At 50.9% G+C, this 13,889-nt stretch overlaps 1 protein-coding gene across 1 annotated transcript in view; it reads right to left on the bottom strand.

The window, feature by feature from the left end:
• BSN (bassoon presynaptic cytomatrix protein) overlaps window positions 1-13,889 on the bottom strand; it is a 72,998-nt gene that overhangs the window by 44,860 nt on the left and 14,249 nt on the right.

The raw sequence follows: 13,889 nt of genomic DNA, 5'->3' as shown, positions 1-13,889 counted from the left end.
TAGAACCCATTGTTTTTCCTCCTGCTTGGTGACCAGGGCCCCTCAGAGGGTTGGCAGGAGGTCTGGCGCACCTCTACAGAGGGATGCTGCTATAACACACGTGTGCCATTGCAACGCTCCCCAGCGCCTGCACACTGCCCGTGCCCCGGGTACCTCCCGGGGGGAAAAGCCACCGTGACGTGCCCGACGCTTCCCCAGGGCCAGCGGAGATGGCTTTTCTGGAAACGGTGCGGTGGTTGTGATATCCCACCCCAAAACGTGGTGTCACAGCCCATGAGGGACATCAGGGAGCGGGTTCTCCTCGCGCGGTGCCTCTGCGCTGCCGGGCAGGACACGTGCCGGTGGGGGGGTGAACAGTTAATTTTCACTCTCGCAATGATGAACTTTGGGTGAAAAATACAACCCACCCTGGCTAAGTGGTGATAAATGAGACTTCCCCATCTCGAGAGACGTTCCCTGTGACACCCTAATGTCTGAATTAAGTTAATTAAAGAGGCCGTGTGAAAGCTGTGAGCCTTCCCATACCAGGGATCCCCAGGATGCTCAGCGGCTGTGCAAATATTAATGTACAGCACAGTCAGCAGGACAGCCGGCTCTGCCTGCAGAAGATTTTGCCGAGACAAGCAGCTAAGGTGGCAAAAAGGACCAGAGCATTCCCAAAAACCAGAGCAGCATCCAGGGGACCCAGAACCCAGCATGGGCTGCTGCAGACGCAGCACCCGACAGCTCCCGGCCCCTGCGCTCTCCTGGGGCTGCACATCCCAGGGATGAGGAGCAGATTTTCCTGCCTTTCATTTTGGGAGCCGCCTCCTCATCCCAGCGTTACGGATCACCTCTAAGGCTCAGCTTAATCCCCGCTGCAGAGACATCAGCCATTCCAAATGAGCCACATTTTGGTCAGTTCCTGAAAACATTGCTTGAGTTTTTATGATTTTTTATGGTCTCACCATCTCTGTTCTGACATGCAGAACTCCTCATGTTATTTTTGCTTTCACGTCCCCTGGAATTTCTTCCCGCTATTCTATTCCGGGATCTCGAGAGACGCTCTCCTGTCAGCTCTGGGCGCTGTCCCCATCAGCTCCGATTAAGGGAGAACCAATCCTTTCTATTCAGGTTCTCTCTCCCTGCAAAGTTCCCAGTAGCCGAGAAATGCAAATCTTCCCTCTCCGCATAATCTCCTTACCCACACTTTAAGGCTCTCCAGCGAGGCGGAGATCGGGGGAAGAGGAAATCTTCCCAGACCTGCTGTCAGGGCTGTCTGCACCTAGATTTTGAGGGTCCGTGACCTCAAGGTACGCAGCAAAGGACACGTGCCACACTCCTCTGTTTGTACAGCCTGTATTTATTGTAGCCTGGCACAAGATTTAACTTATTTTCTGGAATAGAAAAAAAAAACCCACTTTGCCGCTCTCCTGCATAAACTTCCAAACAATCAAACTATTGAGGGAATTACATCGATCACTCCCGACTGTCTGCCAGCTTTAACGAGCAGCAGGAGCTGCTGGCAAGCACAGAAAACCTCACAGCTCTGGCTTTGCTGGTTCGTCCCCTCCCCATGCCATGCACGGTGCCCGCTTTGCCCCTGGCCAAGGCTCGTGCAGGAGAACTGCTCCCCAGGCTCCAGGAGGGACCAGCCCCAGGTCCCCACAGCCATACAAGCTGCATATGGCTCATGGACAAGCCCATCAGGATCTTCCTGAGCTCAAGGGCTGGGGAACAACGTCATCATTGAAGCTTTCTCCCTTTCCACAATAAACCTGGCTTATGCGACCGAGACAGAAAAAAGCCAGAGGGCTTTTAGAGGGGATAGGAACCATGAAATTGCTCTCGGTGACTTGGTGAGCAACTGCTGAGAAACGTCTGTCCTGCGGAGCAGGAGAAAGCTGCAGGGAGTACAGCGGGGCGCTGCGCTCCCAGAGCGAGCATTTGAAATGTGAATTTAGTTGGGATTATCACAAATTGCCTGTATGGTCTCTACTGATGCAACCAATGACACTACGACGTGTGGATTACACAGATCAAAGATGACGTAAAGGGTCCTGGAGGGACGATGGTAAAGAGCAAGGGCCAAGTTATCTTGCCAAAGATCCCTCCCCCAAGAAAGAGAAAGGATGAGGGAAAAGCCTGTGCGTAAATCTTTACTAACACAACCCTGAAAGTTTTGATTTGGTGGAGAACTGGGCAAATAAGACACAGAAACAGACAAAATGGTGGATTATTCGGTTGGCTTGCATCGCTGCCCTCTAAACGCTCCTCTTCTTGCCCGCAGACCCATCATTCAGGGAGAAGATTCTCAGAAAACAGTACAGAAATAGGGGCAAGACTAGAAAAAGAATAATTTATCCTCTTGCTTCTTCATCACTGCTAACAGTCTGGGTATCTAGCAAAACGAAATGTCTATCAGTGAGAAGAGAAAAACCCCAAATTACTGAAAACTCTATTCCAGCTCACCTTCTGGGAATGCTGAAGTCACCATTATACCCTGAAATAAGGGGAGGTAAATCTGTGCTCTACTGACTAGCCTGAGACCAGCTGCTCAGATCGTGCTAATCTCCTTCATTCCAGGAAACCTGACTGGGGGAACTACTGAAAAATACAAAGAAAACGAGGACTGAGATGATAGGTCTGAACCCAAACTGATGCCTCAACGAAGAGCGAACGAGGCCAGCTAAAAGTGAAGGCGGCTGCTGGGCAAAACGAAGGGCACCCTTAGAAATATAAAATCAACAAATCTCGGAGCTCAGCACACCAACATCAGCCGAGAAGCTGTGAAGTGCCTAAACCACATGAAAACAAAGGAGCTTCAGGAAGAAGTCTCTTGGGGAGCAGTAGGAAGGATCAGTCCAGGGTATTAGGGACAAAGGCCATCCTAGAAAGGACAGCGGTCCATCCTTGGGCAGAGATGGGAAAGCTGTTAATGAGACTGATACGGCAGAAGTGCTGCAATTACTGTCATCGAGCATTTGGGAAGAAGCGGGATAACGCTCATTATGAGGATGAAGCGTTTCCAACTTATTAGCAATCGAGAAGAACATTCAACAACATCTACCAGCACCAGAAGATATTTAAATTTGGCAGATCTGCATAATTTTGCATCCAAGAGATCTAAGAGAGCTAAGAAAACTGCTGCGTGCTGATGTTCATTTTTAAGAGGAAATTTGAGAAGACTGGAAGAGTCTTCTGCTTGAATATCCAAGGCGGCAGAGGTATGGCCTGAAGGGGACAGCCAGCCGTCCGAGACAGAAAGACAGCGCTGGATTCACGCAGAAGAGAACTGAAGGGCACACATATACACTGGTCAACGTGGTTTTAGGGAAAATAGGCCATGGCAAGCAAACCTGAATTTATTCTTTGCACATTTGATATCAGTAATGCACAGAAGCAATATCCGTGATGTCCAAAAGGTGTTTTGACCTAGGAATGCATGACAAGCTGCCAAAAAAAAAGCACTATAAAATATGAATAGGGAATATACTAAATAGATTTCAGACTAGTTACCTGGCTGGTCTGGGAGACAACAAGGATTCACCGCTGCCTAACTATCTCGCTAAGGCCAACACCACTCACACACGGCAGATTGTGGTAAAGCGATGAGTATCGATGAAGACGAGTCTCTTACTGCCCAGCAAACCTGCACTCACTCCCTGCGGGAAGCCCAGAGCTGGAGGTAGGAGTGAGGAGGTGGCTCAGCCTCCTCCTCCAGCACCGAGGGACTCCTTCCCAAGCCCCCAACCATCCAACACCGACAGTTGAAGGAGATTAGTAAAACACTGGGGGAGATACAGAGCGGATCTGTAAGAGTGATTCTAGGCATGCAGAAAGTGTCTGAAAGGAGAGAATTAAAGAGGCTGAGCTTTTTCGTTCAAAGAGAAGATTAAAAAGTGACTTGATTACGATATAGCAGCACATTCAGGGGAAACAATATCAGGTACTAAAAGGTTCTTAATTAGGCATAAAAAGACATAAAAAGAACTAACGACTGGAAATTGAAGCCAAATATATTAAGCATCACTTTTAACAGCAGATGTTTCTAACCATTAAAGTAAATTGTACACACATGCTCTTGGGCTCAGCAGAAGACTCAGGGAGGTAAAGCTTGACAGCCTTTTATCTATAGGGTATTTTATACTCGTACTGATCTTAAAAGCTTTGAAAGTTTGAAGCACCCAGTCTTGGTGTGTCTGCATCCAACACCCAACCTGCCCCAGCCCCACACGCAGCACCCGACGCACCCACGGCCACCGGCCTTGCCCTCACCCTTCCCACCACCATCTCAGACCATTCCCCCTGCCCAAATCCTGCTGTTCCCTCACGCGTGGACAGGTCTGCAACCTGCAGCACTGGTGGGGTCACCGCTGCCAGAGATGCCTCCCGCTCTTGATGCTGTCCTGCAGCTGTGAGCACGGACCATTTGCAAATCCCATTAGCAATGAAAACTCTCAAATCAGCATTTCCTTAAAAAAAAAATTGTAGGCAGGAATATACACAGCACGTGTCGGCTGTTTCCAGGGCAGATTTAAACACCAATAAGAATTATAGATGGGCACATGCACAGTGGGCCAGATCCTACCCCTCTGCAGAGGAGAGCGGGTTTTGCACAGGCATATACGGGGGACCAAAAAGCATCCCTGTGCACTGCAGCTTACCGATCCCTCCAGAAAAACACCAAGAAAAGCACCCAGATAAAAGTGATCTGAAACAATAGAGACAGCTTGAGCTTATAAGGCTTCTAAAGTTATTTCTAACACCACCTATTTTAGGAAACTATGTGGAAACAGTCCGTCCCCTGGATTTGTTACCAGGAGATGCAAGGGAGTGCTAGTAATGTGCAGGTTGTTTTGTTCTCCTGAGGTAAGACAATACAGCTCTAAAAGTATCCTAAGTATAGAGTTCAGCCTTTGCAGTAGACAGGAGAAGCTTTAAAATGAGCTATAAGCAGACAGACTTCTTAATTGAACGGCTGACATCTCTTCAAGCCAAAATTTAGGATTATAATGAAGAATAATTCTGTCTTTGCTGATGGTTCGTTACTTTGGACCATTTGGAGGTGACCCAGGATGCTATCCTACAGCACAAATGGCAAAGAACAGGAGAGCACTAGATGAACATATTTAAGACTTTAGAGACTTGAGACTGAACGGTTCCTCACCAGCTCTACCCACTTACACCACCTCACTGCAGCCAAAGCCACCTGATCTTGTTAGCTGTACGACTCTAACAGAGGAGGCCATTGGCTGCTTCAGGAGCACGGTTCATCTGACTTGTTTGAAATGATTATTTTAGGCTGGGAAGAACAGCTCCCAAGTCATCTCGAGTCAAGCATGGTCAATCCCATCCAAGGTGGGCCACCTCAAACAGGACAGAGCAAACGAGCTTTGCTCAGCAGAAGATATGACCCATCCTCCTCCTCCTCTGGCGTGAGACAACAGGATGCACAACTGGCTGACAAAGGAGAAGCCAAGTCCATGGGAAATCAGAGGAGAAAAGGAGTGTGGGTTTTCTCTGAGTTGCCCAAAATGTGTGTATTTAATATCCTACAAAACTGGAAATCCTGAAAAAAAACATGTTTGGGAAGAGCAAGCCAGCAAGCCTACGGCAGGAGCTCTTCGGCTCCGAGAGCCCCAAGCAAGCACCTGCCCCAGAGCCACCTCTCATGAAGCCAGCCCCCAGCAGATGCACCCCAGGGCCATGGTCACAGCTCCCTCCTCTGCCTGTCGCAGCCACCAGTACAGCCAGAACAGGATGAGTATAAAAATAACCATGGCTGGAATTGGGTAACGAAGGTACTGTGTTAATCAGGCTAATAGGGAGGCTCAACGCCGAGATTGCTGACTGGATGAAGAGGGGTTTCATTAATGGGTGCTACTGGCTTATCCTGGAGGAACACCGCAACAGCCTGGCCTCTCCCGAGAGCTGCCAGGGACCTGCCTGAGCGTGTCCTTACGTGCCTTCCATTCACCAGCTCTGTCTGCAGATGAAGAGCTGTTGTCTCACGAAATCAGCCAGTCAGCGAAACATCCCTTCCCCTCTGCGCCTCCCGGATCCGCTCGAGAGGAGCTCTCGGGGCGGGGGGCACGTCTCGTGTTTTCCATCGTCACGCTGACATCTGCCAAAGCCACGTACCCTGCAATTAAAGCAACATCCTGATCCAAGAGCAGAGGCGGCGTGAGAAGGCAGCCCTCTGCTAGAGACCAGAGGGAACAGCAAGCTGCGGGAGGGAGCAGGGACACTGCCGGGGAGGCAGGAGGTGGGGATGGCTGTAGGGGAGCGGGGAGAGCTCAGCGCATCCTGGGAGAGCTGCTGATGCATGAAAAAAGCTAAAGGTACCGCGTGGAGAAGGCTTCCCACGCCACCTCAGACTGGCTGGTGGAGCGCACGACAAAGACAAATACACACCTTATTCTGAAGCCTTGGGGCTGTTTTTTAAAGCAGGACTATTGCTGATTTCTCCTACGGCAAGGCAGGGACAGCTTGCTGCCAAGCTCGCGCGGCGAGGGTAGGAAAAGCAGCCCCCGCTTGGCATGGCGCGCAGCCTGCGTGCAAACGGAGCGAGAAGCCTGCAAAGCATCCCGTGGGAGGCTGCGGCGTGGGGTACCAGCTCTGATCCGGGACGGGGAACAGACAACGTCAGGAGATAAAGTCTCCTCAGGCACCTCTGGAGGACCGCGAGCAGCTCGGGGTGCAGGAGCTGTCGTCTGTGTGTGGCCGTGCTGCACGTCAGGACATCATCACACTTGATGCGTGCAGCCAGGTGGAGAGGAGGCGGATGCGAACACGCGGGCAGCGTGGGCTGAAGCTTCCTGGTCCAAATCTAAAGCACAGTTCGAAGAGAACCCAGGGCTCCAGAGGGACTGGGCAATTAGGAGTCTTTTGGCACTTAATTAACAAGGGAATTGGTCACTGAGGCACTTCTGAAAAAGGCCACCTTACGCTCATCTTTATCTTCAAACACCTCAATGCAAATAAAATCCAGCCCTTAGTGCTCCTGCCCGGGAGGGGAAGCCACCGGAGCCGTCAGTAATCATCCTGCTAATTCTTGCCAGAAAATCATCAACTTGCTCGCTTGCTGGCGAGCGAGAGGAACCAACCCCCAAACTCATCTCCTCACTGCAAACAACAGATGGGAAACCACGCTTGTCCAGAGAATCGAGCTGCCGAATCAGACGGTGCCATTTCATCCTATTAGTCACTTAACCAGCTTCTCTTAAACAAGTCCCCGTCTCCAGTCAGCACCCTCCAAACTAACTGAATGCAAGTCTTCTCCTCTCCCCGAGGAGGCATCAACCCACACGAGGCTCCGCAGACCCTCTGGGTTTTAAAGGCAATCTTCAGCTCCTGCATCTCACTGTTTGGATGATCATAGAACCATAGAAAGTTAGGGGTTGGAAGGGACCTCTGGAGATCATCGAGTCCAACCCCCCTGCCAGAGCAGGACCAGTCTAGGGCAGGTCACACAGGAACGCATCCAGACGGGTCTTGAAAGTCTCCAGAGAAGGAGACTCCACAACCTCTCTGGGGAGCCTGTTCCAGTGCTCTGGAACCCTTACGGTAAAGAAGTTCTTCCTCATATTGAGGTTGAACTCCCTGTGCTCTAGCTTGCATCCATTGCCCCTTGTCCTATCGCAGGGCACAAGTGAAAAGAGGTTGCCCCTTTCCTCTTGACACCCAGCCCTCATCTATTTATACACATTAATCAGATCCCCTCTCAGTCTTCTCTTCTCCAGGCTAAAAAGCCCCTTTAAAGATGATGATCTTTACCCACATCACAAAGCCACCGATGTGGAGATGAAGCAAAAAAAAAAAAATTATTTTCAGGGAAAATAATTGCCCACTGCAGAACTTCGGAACTAACCTCGATCTGCTGTCACACGCAGGACGGGCGCTCCCCCGGCGGCATCCCCCTTGGCTAAGGCGCTGACCGAGCCGCCAGCTCCTTGGGAAGCACCAGCATCTCCTTCTTCGCCGCTCGCCCTTGCTGGCAGAGAGAAATGGCTGGGTGGAAGGAAACCTTTCCAGCGCCAGCCCCAGCGCTGCTCCCCCCGAGCGCGGGTCCCCCCCGCCAAAGCTAAGCACGCAGGCAGTGCCATCGCCCGAGGCGAAGGGACAAGTCCTTCCAGTTCATTAGGGAAGGTTTCTTGTGCGATTTGCTGCCTCACTAGCTCCTGTTTAGACAGCCTTTGTTCCCTGCCTGCAGGAGCATGAAGGGTTCGGACGTCTGTACGTGCTCAGAGGACGCTGTCCCCTGGGCTGGGCCAGGGAGGAGCGCAAAGAGCTCACCCCAGGTTTTAACCTCTCGAGCTTTGCACGCTGATGTGCTCTAAGTGCAGCCCCAGGTCCCCTCCTGCTCCGTAATGCAGGACCTCCCCACGAGCCCTCTCGGCCAAGGACAGCCTAATGGCTCGCTTCGCCTGCTGCTGCTCCCGGACCCCGCCGCCGGCCCGAGGACGGACAGCCAGGGTATCAGGAGCCTCCGGTCCTGCTCACTTAATGTCTTCTGCAGAACCAAAATAGCAGCCTGGGAGCTCAAAACTTTCCATTCGCTGGTACCTCCTGCCCAAAGCAGAGAAATACACGATGCCGTGGGGCTTCTCTGGGTGCAAAGTGGCTACCACGTACGGCGGGGATGCAATTCAGAACTAAGATGCTATAAAGAGCATCGGCTGCTCTCAATAAATAGATTTATAACAGAGTAACTTAAAAGCAGCCCAGTTTGCTATTGGTAACACAGGATAAAAACATCATTCGTTTGCTGCACGGCTCCACATTTATTCCCAGGGACCCTGTCGCAGCCTTGCCCATGAGCTTCTGGCTCCTTTGGGAACCCTCCTGGACAAGCACAGCACTAGGAGATGACAGCTATAGCTCAGGGACTAAACTAAACACACTCAAATATTTGAAGGTCCATTTACGCCCCAAGTTTTGCACTACCTTGGCAGCACCAACATCCGAACGTGGCACGGCAGCAGTCAGGGCAGAGAGGATCGTGATCCTGTGACCCAGTGGAAAGTGTCTAGGACACAAGTTTTTAAGTGACAAAGGCAATCCTGATGCTAACCTAAATAACCCAAAGTATTTTCAGAGACAGTCACAGACCAGGTGTTATGGCCCTATGTTTTCTCCAGACTGGAGGAGCCAAGCTAGGTCTCATTTATCCAATACGTATTGATGAGTGAAGTCAGTGGAACAAACATCTTCTGCAAATGAACATATCGGAGTGGATCAATGCATCAAAGCAGAATGTATGTTCTGTCTTTCCTTTTTTATTATTCTGGATTAAATATGTAATAAATGCTCTTGTAGAATTTAAGGCCTGAAGAGAGACAAGCCATCACACAATCTTTTTACGTACCTAAACAGATTTAATTGCTCATTTATTCCAGATAAACACGATAAATCCCCTGCCATGAATAATTTATAATCCAGCTAGCCACACAGTCTACAAAACACAAATCTATGGCTGCAGCGAAGGAAAAGCGAGCAGATGCCATGACCCTGAGACACCCCGGCTTGTTACCAAAGGTTGGCCAGAGGAGCAATAGCATAAGGTGCCCAAGGCAGGTCTGATCTCGCTTGAAACCACTCGGCATGTATCTTCGTTTGAGTTCTGATGTTGCTGGAGGATGCAAATATTGACGCACAAAGATAGGAGGTGCATGTAGGAGGAGCCAGGCCCTGTACATCCCCCCTTCTGCTCATGGTCTGGACGGTGCTGGGACAGCCCTCCTCAGGAGCTGGCTGTACTGGTTTCTCCAGGAATTTCATTGGATGACCACGAAGGAGCTTAAGAGCGGCAGTGAAGCCCAACAGGACACGGTGTGCTGGAGGCCAGCTGGGTCTGTCACGAGGGATGGCACTCAGGACCCCACGGAGCAGGCGGGGGAGAGGAGGACTGCTGGGGGAATGAAAGGTCCTGCCCAGCCAGGACTCACCATGCTTGGATAGGAGAGACCTGAGAGAGGGACCTGGAAGGTGTCCAGAAGGAGGGTTCATCCTAAACCCGTGACAAAGCCACCCCAGGCAGCCCCCTTCCCACGCAGAGGAGTGACAACCCTCAGCGCTGAGCACTGCCCTGTGGTTGTACCAACCACGCATCCACGGGTCGGAGGGGCAGGTACCACCACCTCCGGGCTCCAGCGACCCCGAACGAACGCACAAGGCTTTCCCACAGGGCTCGGGGCCCTATCATCAACCTTGAGCATCTTTATGACTCTCTGAGAAGCAGACGAGAGGCACTGGGTGGGTCTCCTCCAGCCTGGGCACCCAGCACTGCCATTCCCTGCCCCGCTCCCTGCTCTTTCCAATAGATGCTCCTGCGTCTGGATTTTATTTACGTTGCTGCTTTGTTCCAACAAACCCATACTAAAGGCTTCGGGGTTTCGCCCTGATGTCCTGCAGCAGGAAGGAGAGAGGGCTGTAAGGGCCTCTGAAAGGTTTTGGCTCTATCCTCTGCCCCCGGGCAGGATCACACAAGCCTGCGTCGCTGCCGACAGATGTTTGCCTAATTTCGTCTTTAAAACTTCTGATCAGTTGTGGATTTACTGGGTGGGCAACAAAAAGGGCTTTGGCTTAACCATCCTCACTGCTAGAAAACATTCCCAAAACACTAACCTAAATCTTCCTTATGGTCTAAGTCCATTACTTGCCATCCGAAAGACCACAAACCCTGAACAGCAGCTATGTTATTCAGTAAAAACAGCCTGTGACCAGCTTCCCTGCTGAAGGAATCTGTCCAGGGGAGCACGTCTCAGCACCAGGACCACAACGTGCAAAACGTCTCCTAGAGGTGACTGGCCACCAATTTCACGCTGCAGAACACTTAGTCTTGATCTCCCTTGGGCCTCCATGGCACCTCCATGGCCTTCAGACCCAATTAATGCTTTCCTGCATTTCCAGGTACAGTTTCTGTGCATTTTTAGCAGCTGCTCAGGCGGCTTTGGAGGACTGTGTGCTATGAAAGGAGCTCAGCCTTGCGTGGTCCCATCAAAGCAGCCTACAGACCACCTGCCCCCTAGACCCACCTCCCATCTCTACTTTCTGAGGAGAATCACTTGGGTGGCCCTGGTGCCCAAAATGGGCTTACAAGTATGGCCATAAACACCAGAAACAGTTTGTCCAGCCACCATTTACCTATTTTAATAAATTAGAATAGGCTTTCTGTGTGGGAACTCCTATTCCCATCCAAATGCATCTGCACCAGCTCATAGGTCATCATCTACTAAGTAAAATACACCAATTCCAGCACAAAAATCTGAAAACAATTAGAATTTCAACACATACCTGTAAAGCCACATCACTGTTAATTGGGTTTTTATGGCCATTATGTACTCTCTAAGAAGCGGACACTTAATTGCAAGCCAGTCTGCAATAGCAATCACCCTGCCTTCAAAAGAATTGCTAATTGCAAAGCAAGATTAAAATTGGCCATTCAAATCAGGATTTTTTTGCTTGATGATCTAAAGTCATTATTGCCATGGAGATCTAAACTGATACACCCCGGGGAGGTGAATGAACTCTTAATCAGAAAGAATCCTGCTATCCCAGAGGCTGCCGCCTCTATCATCACCCAAGCCAAAATATGGAGGTACCCAGTTCGGGGGGCTCAAAGGATCACCATGGGGCAACCTGCCTGGGAGCTCTCAGCCCAACTTCACACCCTGGGCAAGCTTACAAGGAAAGCCAGTTTTGTTCTGCTCAAACGAGGGGCCAAGTCCTTGACTGCAAAACTAGAAACTGGTGGAGAAGAGAAAAACTTGCAAACAGAAATCACTCAGTTAAAAAAAAAAAAACAACTCCCAGCAGCAAATCTTTCCTCCACCTTTTTGGGTTTGTTTTTTTTTTTGAAAGATCTCCAAACAGCAGCAGCTTTGGGTCAACGCAAAAAAAAACCCAACAACAAACCACCCCGACCCCACCATGCAAGAATTCTCTCTCAAACACGCTTTTTGTGCAAACACGCCACTGCCAACGGCTATTTTAAGGCTGCCTTTAGCCCTTCAACACCCACGCAGCTGGATATCGTACCCTGCGGGGCATGGGGAGCATCCCCCTTGCCAAGCTTACAGCAACACTGCTAGCACCGGTGGCTGCAAAGAGAAGATGGAAAGAGAGATGGAGACGTGTTGGACACCATGGTGCATGAAACCCCAAGCAATAAATACCACAGGAATAAATCAGGTTGCTCAGTTGGACAAAGCATTTAAGTGCTCCTCGACGAGGGCATCCATCCACACCATCACAGCCGACAACTTGGTGTGCAGAGGTGGACCAGTGTGTAATGAAGAGGAGGCTCAGAGGTGACCCTATTGCAGTCTACAACTACCTGAAGGAAGGTTGTAGTGGAGTGGGAGTCGGCCTCTTCTCCCAGGCAACTAGCGAGAGGACAAGAGGACACAGCCTCAAGCTTCGCCATGGGAGGTTCAGGTTGGACATTAGGAAGCATTTCTTCTCGGCAAGGGTCATTAGCCATTGGAAGGGGCTGCCCAGCGAGGTGGTGGAGTCACCATCTCTGGAGGGGTTTAAGAAAAGACTAGACATGGCACTCAGTGCCATGGTCTAGTTGACATGGTGGTGTCAGGGCAATGGTTGGACTCAATGATCTCAGAGGGCTCTTCCAACCTGATCGATTCTGTGATTCTGTGAATGAACTTGTCAGGCAAAGAAAAAAAAAAGCTTCTCTTACTTGTGAATAGTGTATTTTTGATTAAAACATCATAGCTGTGGCAGACAGCTGTCTCCAGGCAGCCGTCCTATGCCTCTGGCAGGACGTTTTGGAAAAGGTGCACAGTTCCTACAAAGCATTTCTTAGTCAAGCCCTACGGTTAATACAGGTCTGTAGCTGCCGAACGCACCCAGCACGTCCACGCCGGGTCCCCTCCCGGAAACAGAGAGGAAACCACAGAGGAGCAAACTGCACAGCTCAAGCCGATTTCACCCCGCTTTGATTTGCTCCAACACCAATTAGAAACCACTTTTGGAGAGAAACAATAGATCTTGTCACCATGCCCTGGCTGCAAACCCAGGCGACTCCAGGGTAATCACCATCCACGGGACTGACTCTGACCTATGGCGCATTTCTCGCGGGCGAGGTAGACAGCACGACTGCTGCTCCCTCTGTTCGGGTGTTCAGCCGGAGAGGTCTCGCTCCTGATTTTCAGGTGTTGTGCATCAAACCCTCCAGCTGAACGGTGGGAGATGCGCCAACCGTGAGTAATCAGACCCAAACCGCCTTAAATTGGGCGGATTAGGGATGGATTGGCCGGCAAGAGGGAAGCAGCAGGGCCTGTGCACCATGGGAGGGGAAAAACAAATACCACCTTCCCATAAGCTTTTATCTGTCCCCAGCCCTGTCTGCTGGCGTTAACCCCCCTGCCCGGCTGGGCTGGCTCCTGGCACTCTGCAGAGAGAGGAAAGGAGGAGCAGCAGGTCTGAACCACGGTGTGCAGCAGGCATTGGGATGCAAAATGGCACAGCACAAGTGGCCAACAGCACCTCAGGGGACGCTGCTCGCCGGGGCACAGCGACCCATGCGCCCAAGGAGAGGGTCTCACCATGCTGAGACCTTTGCTTGCCAGTGGGATGCAGGCTGGGTGGCATGGGGCAAGTGCCTGCAGGACATGGGAAAAGGAGTCAGCTGGAGAAGAAGAGGCACTTGGGGCAACAGCTTGAGCTGACCAAAACCATCAGGAGGGACAACAAAGCCTTCACTTTTCACAAAAAGTAATGCAGCACCCAACGTTGGCTCTTGGTTGGGTTGGCATGGCCTTGAGATCACTTACTGCAGTGGTGCTGGAGCTCTTCAGAGCCCTCCAAATGACATGTCCTTCAAACCTATCAGATCATGGGACTTTTCTGGGCAGACATGTAAAAACTTTACACCCAGGATCTGCATA

Source organism: Nyctibius grandis, chromosome 29 (assembly GCF_013368605.1).
Source record: "Nyctibius grandis isolate bNycGra1 chromosome 29, bNycGra1.pri, whole genome shotgun sequence".
Lineage (NCBI taxonomy): Eukaryota > Metazoa > Chordata > Aves > Nyctibiiformes > Nyctibiidae > Nyctibius > Nyctibius grandis.
This window is presented reverse-complemented; position numbering and strand designations above follow the sequence as displayed.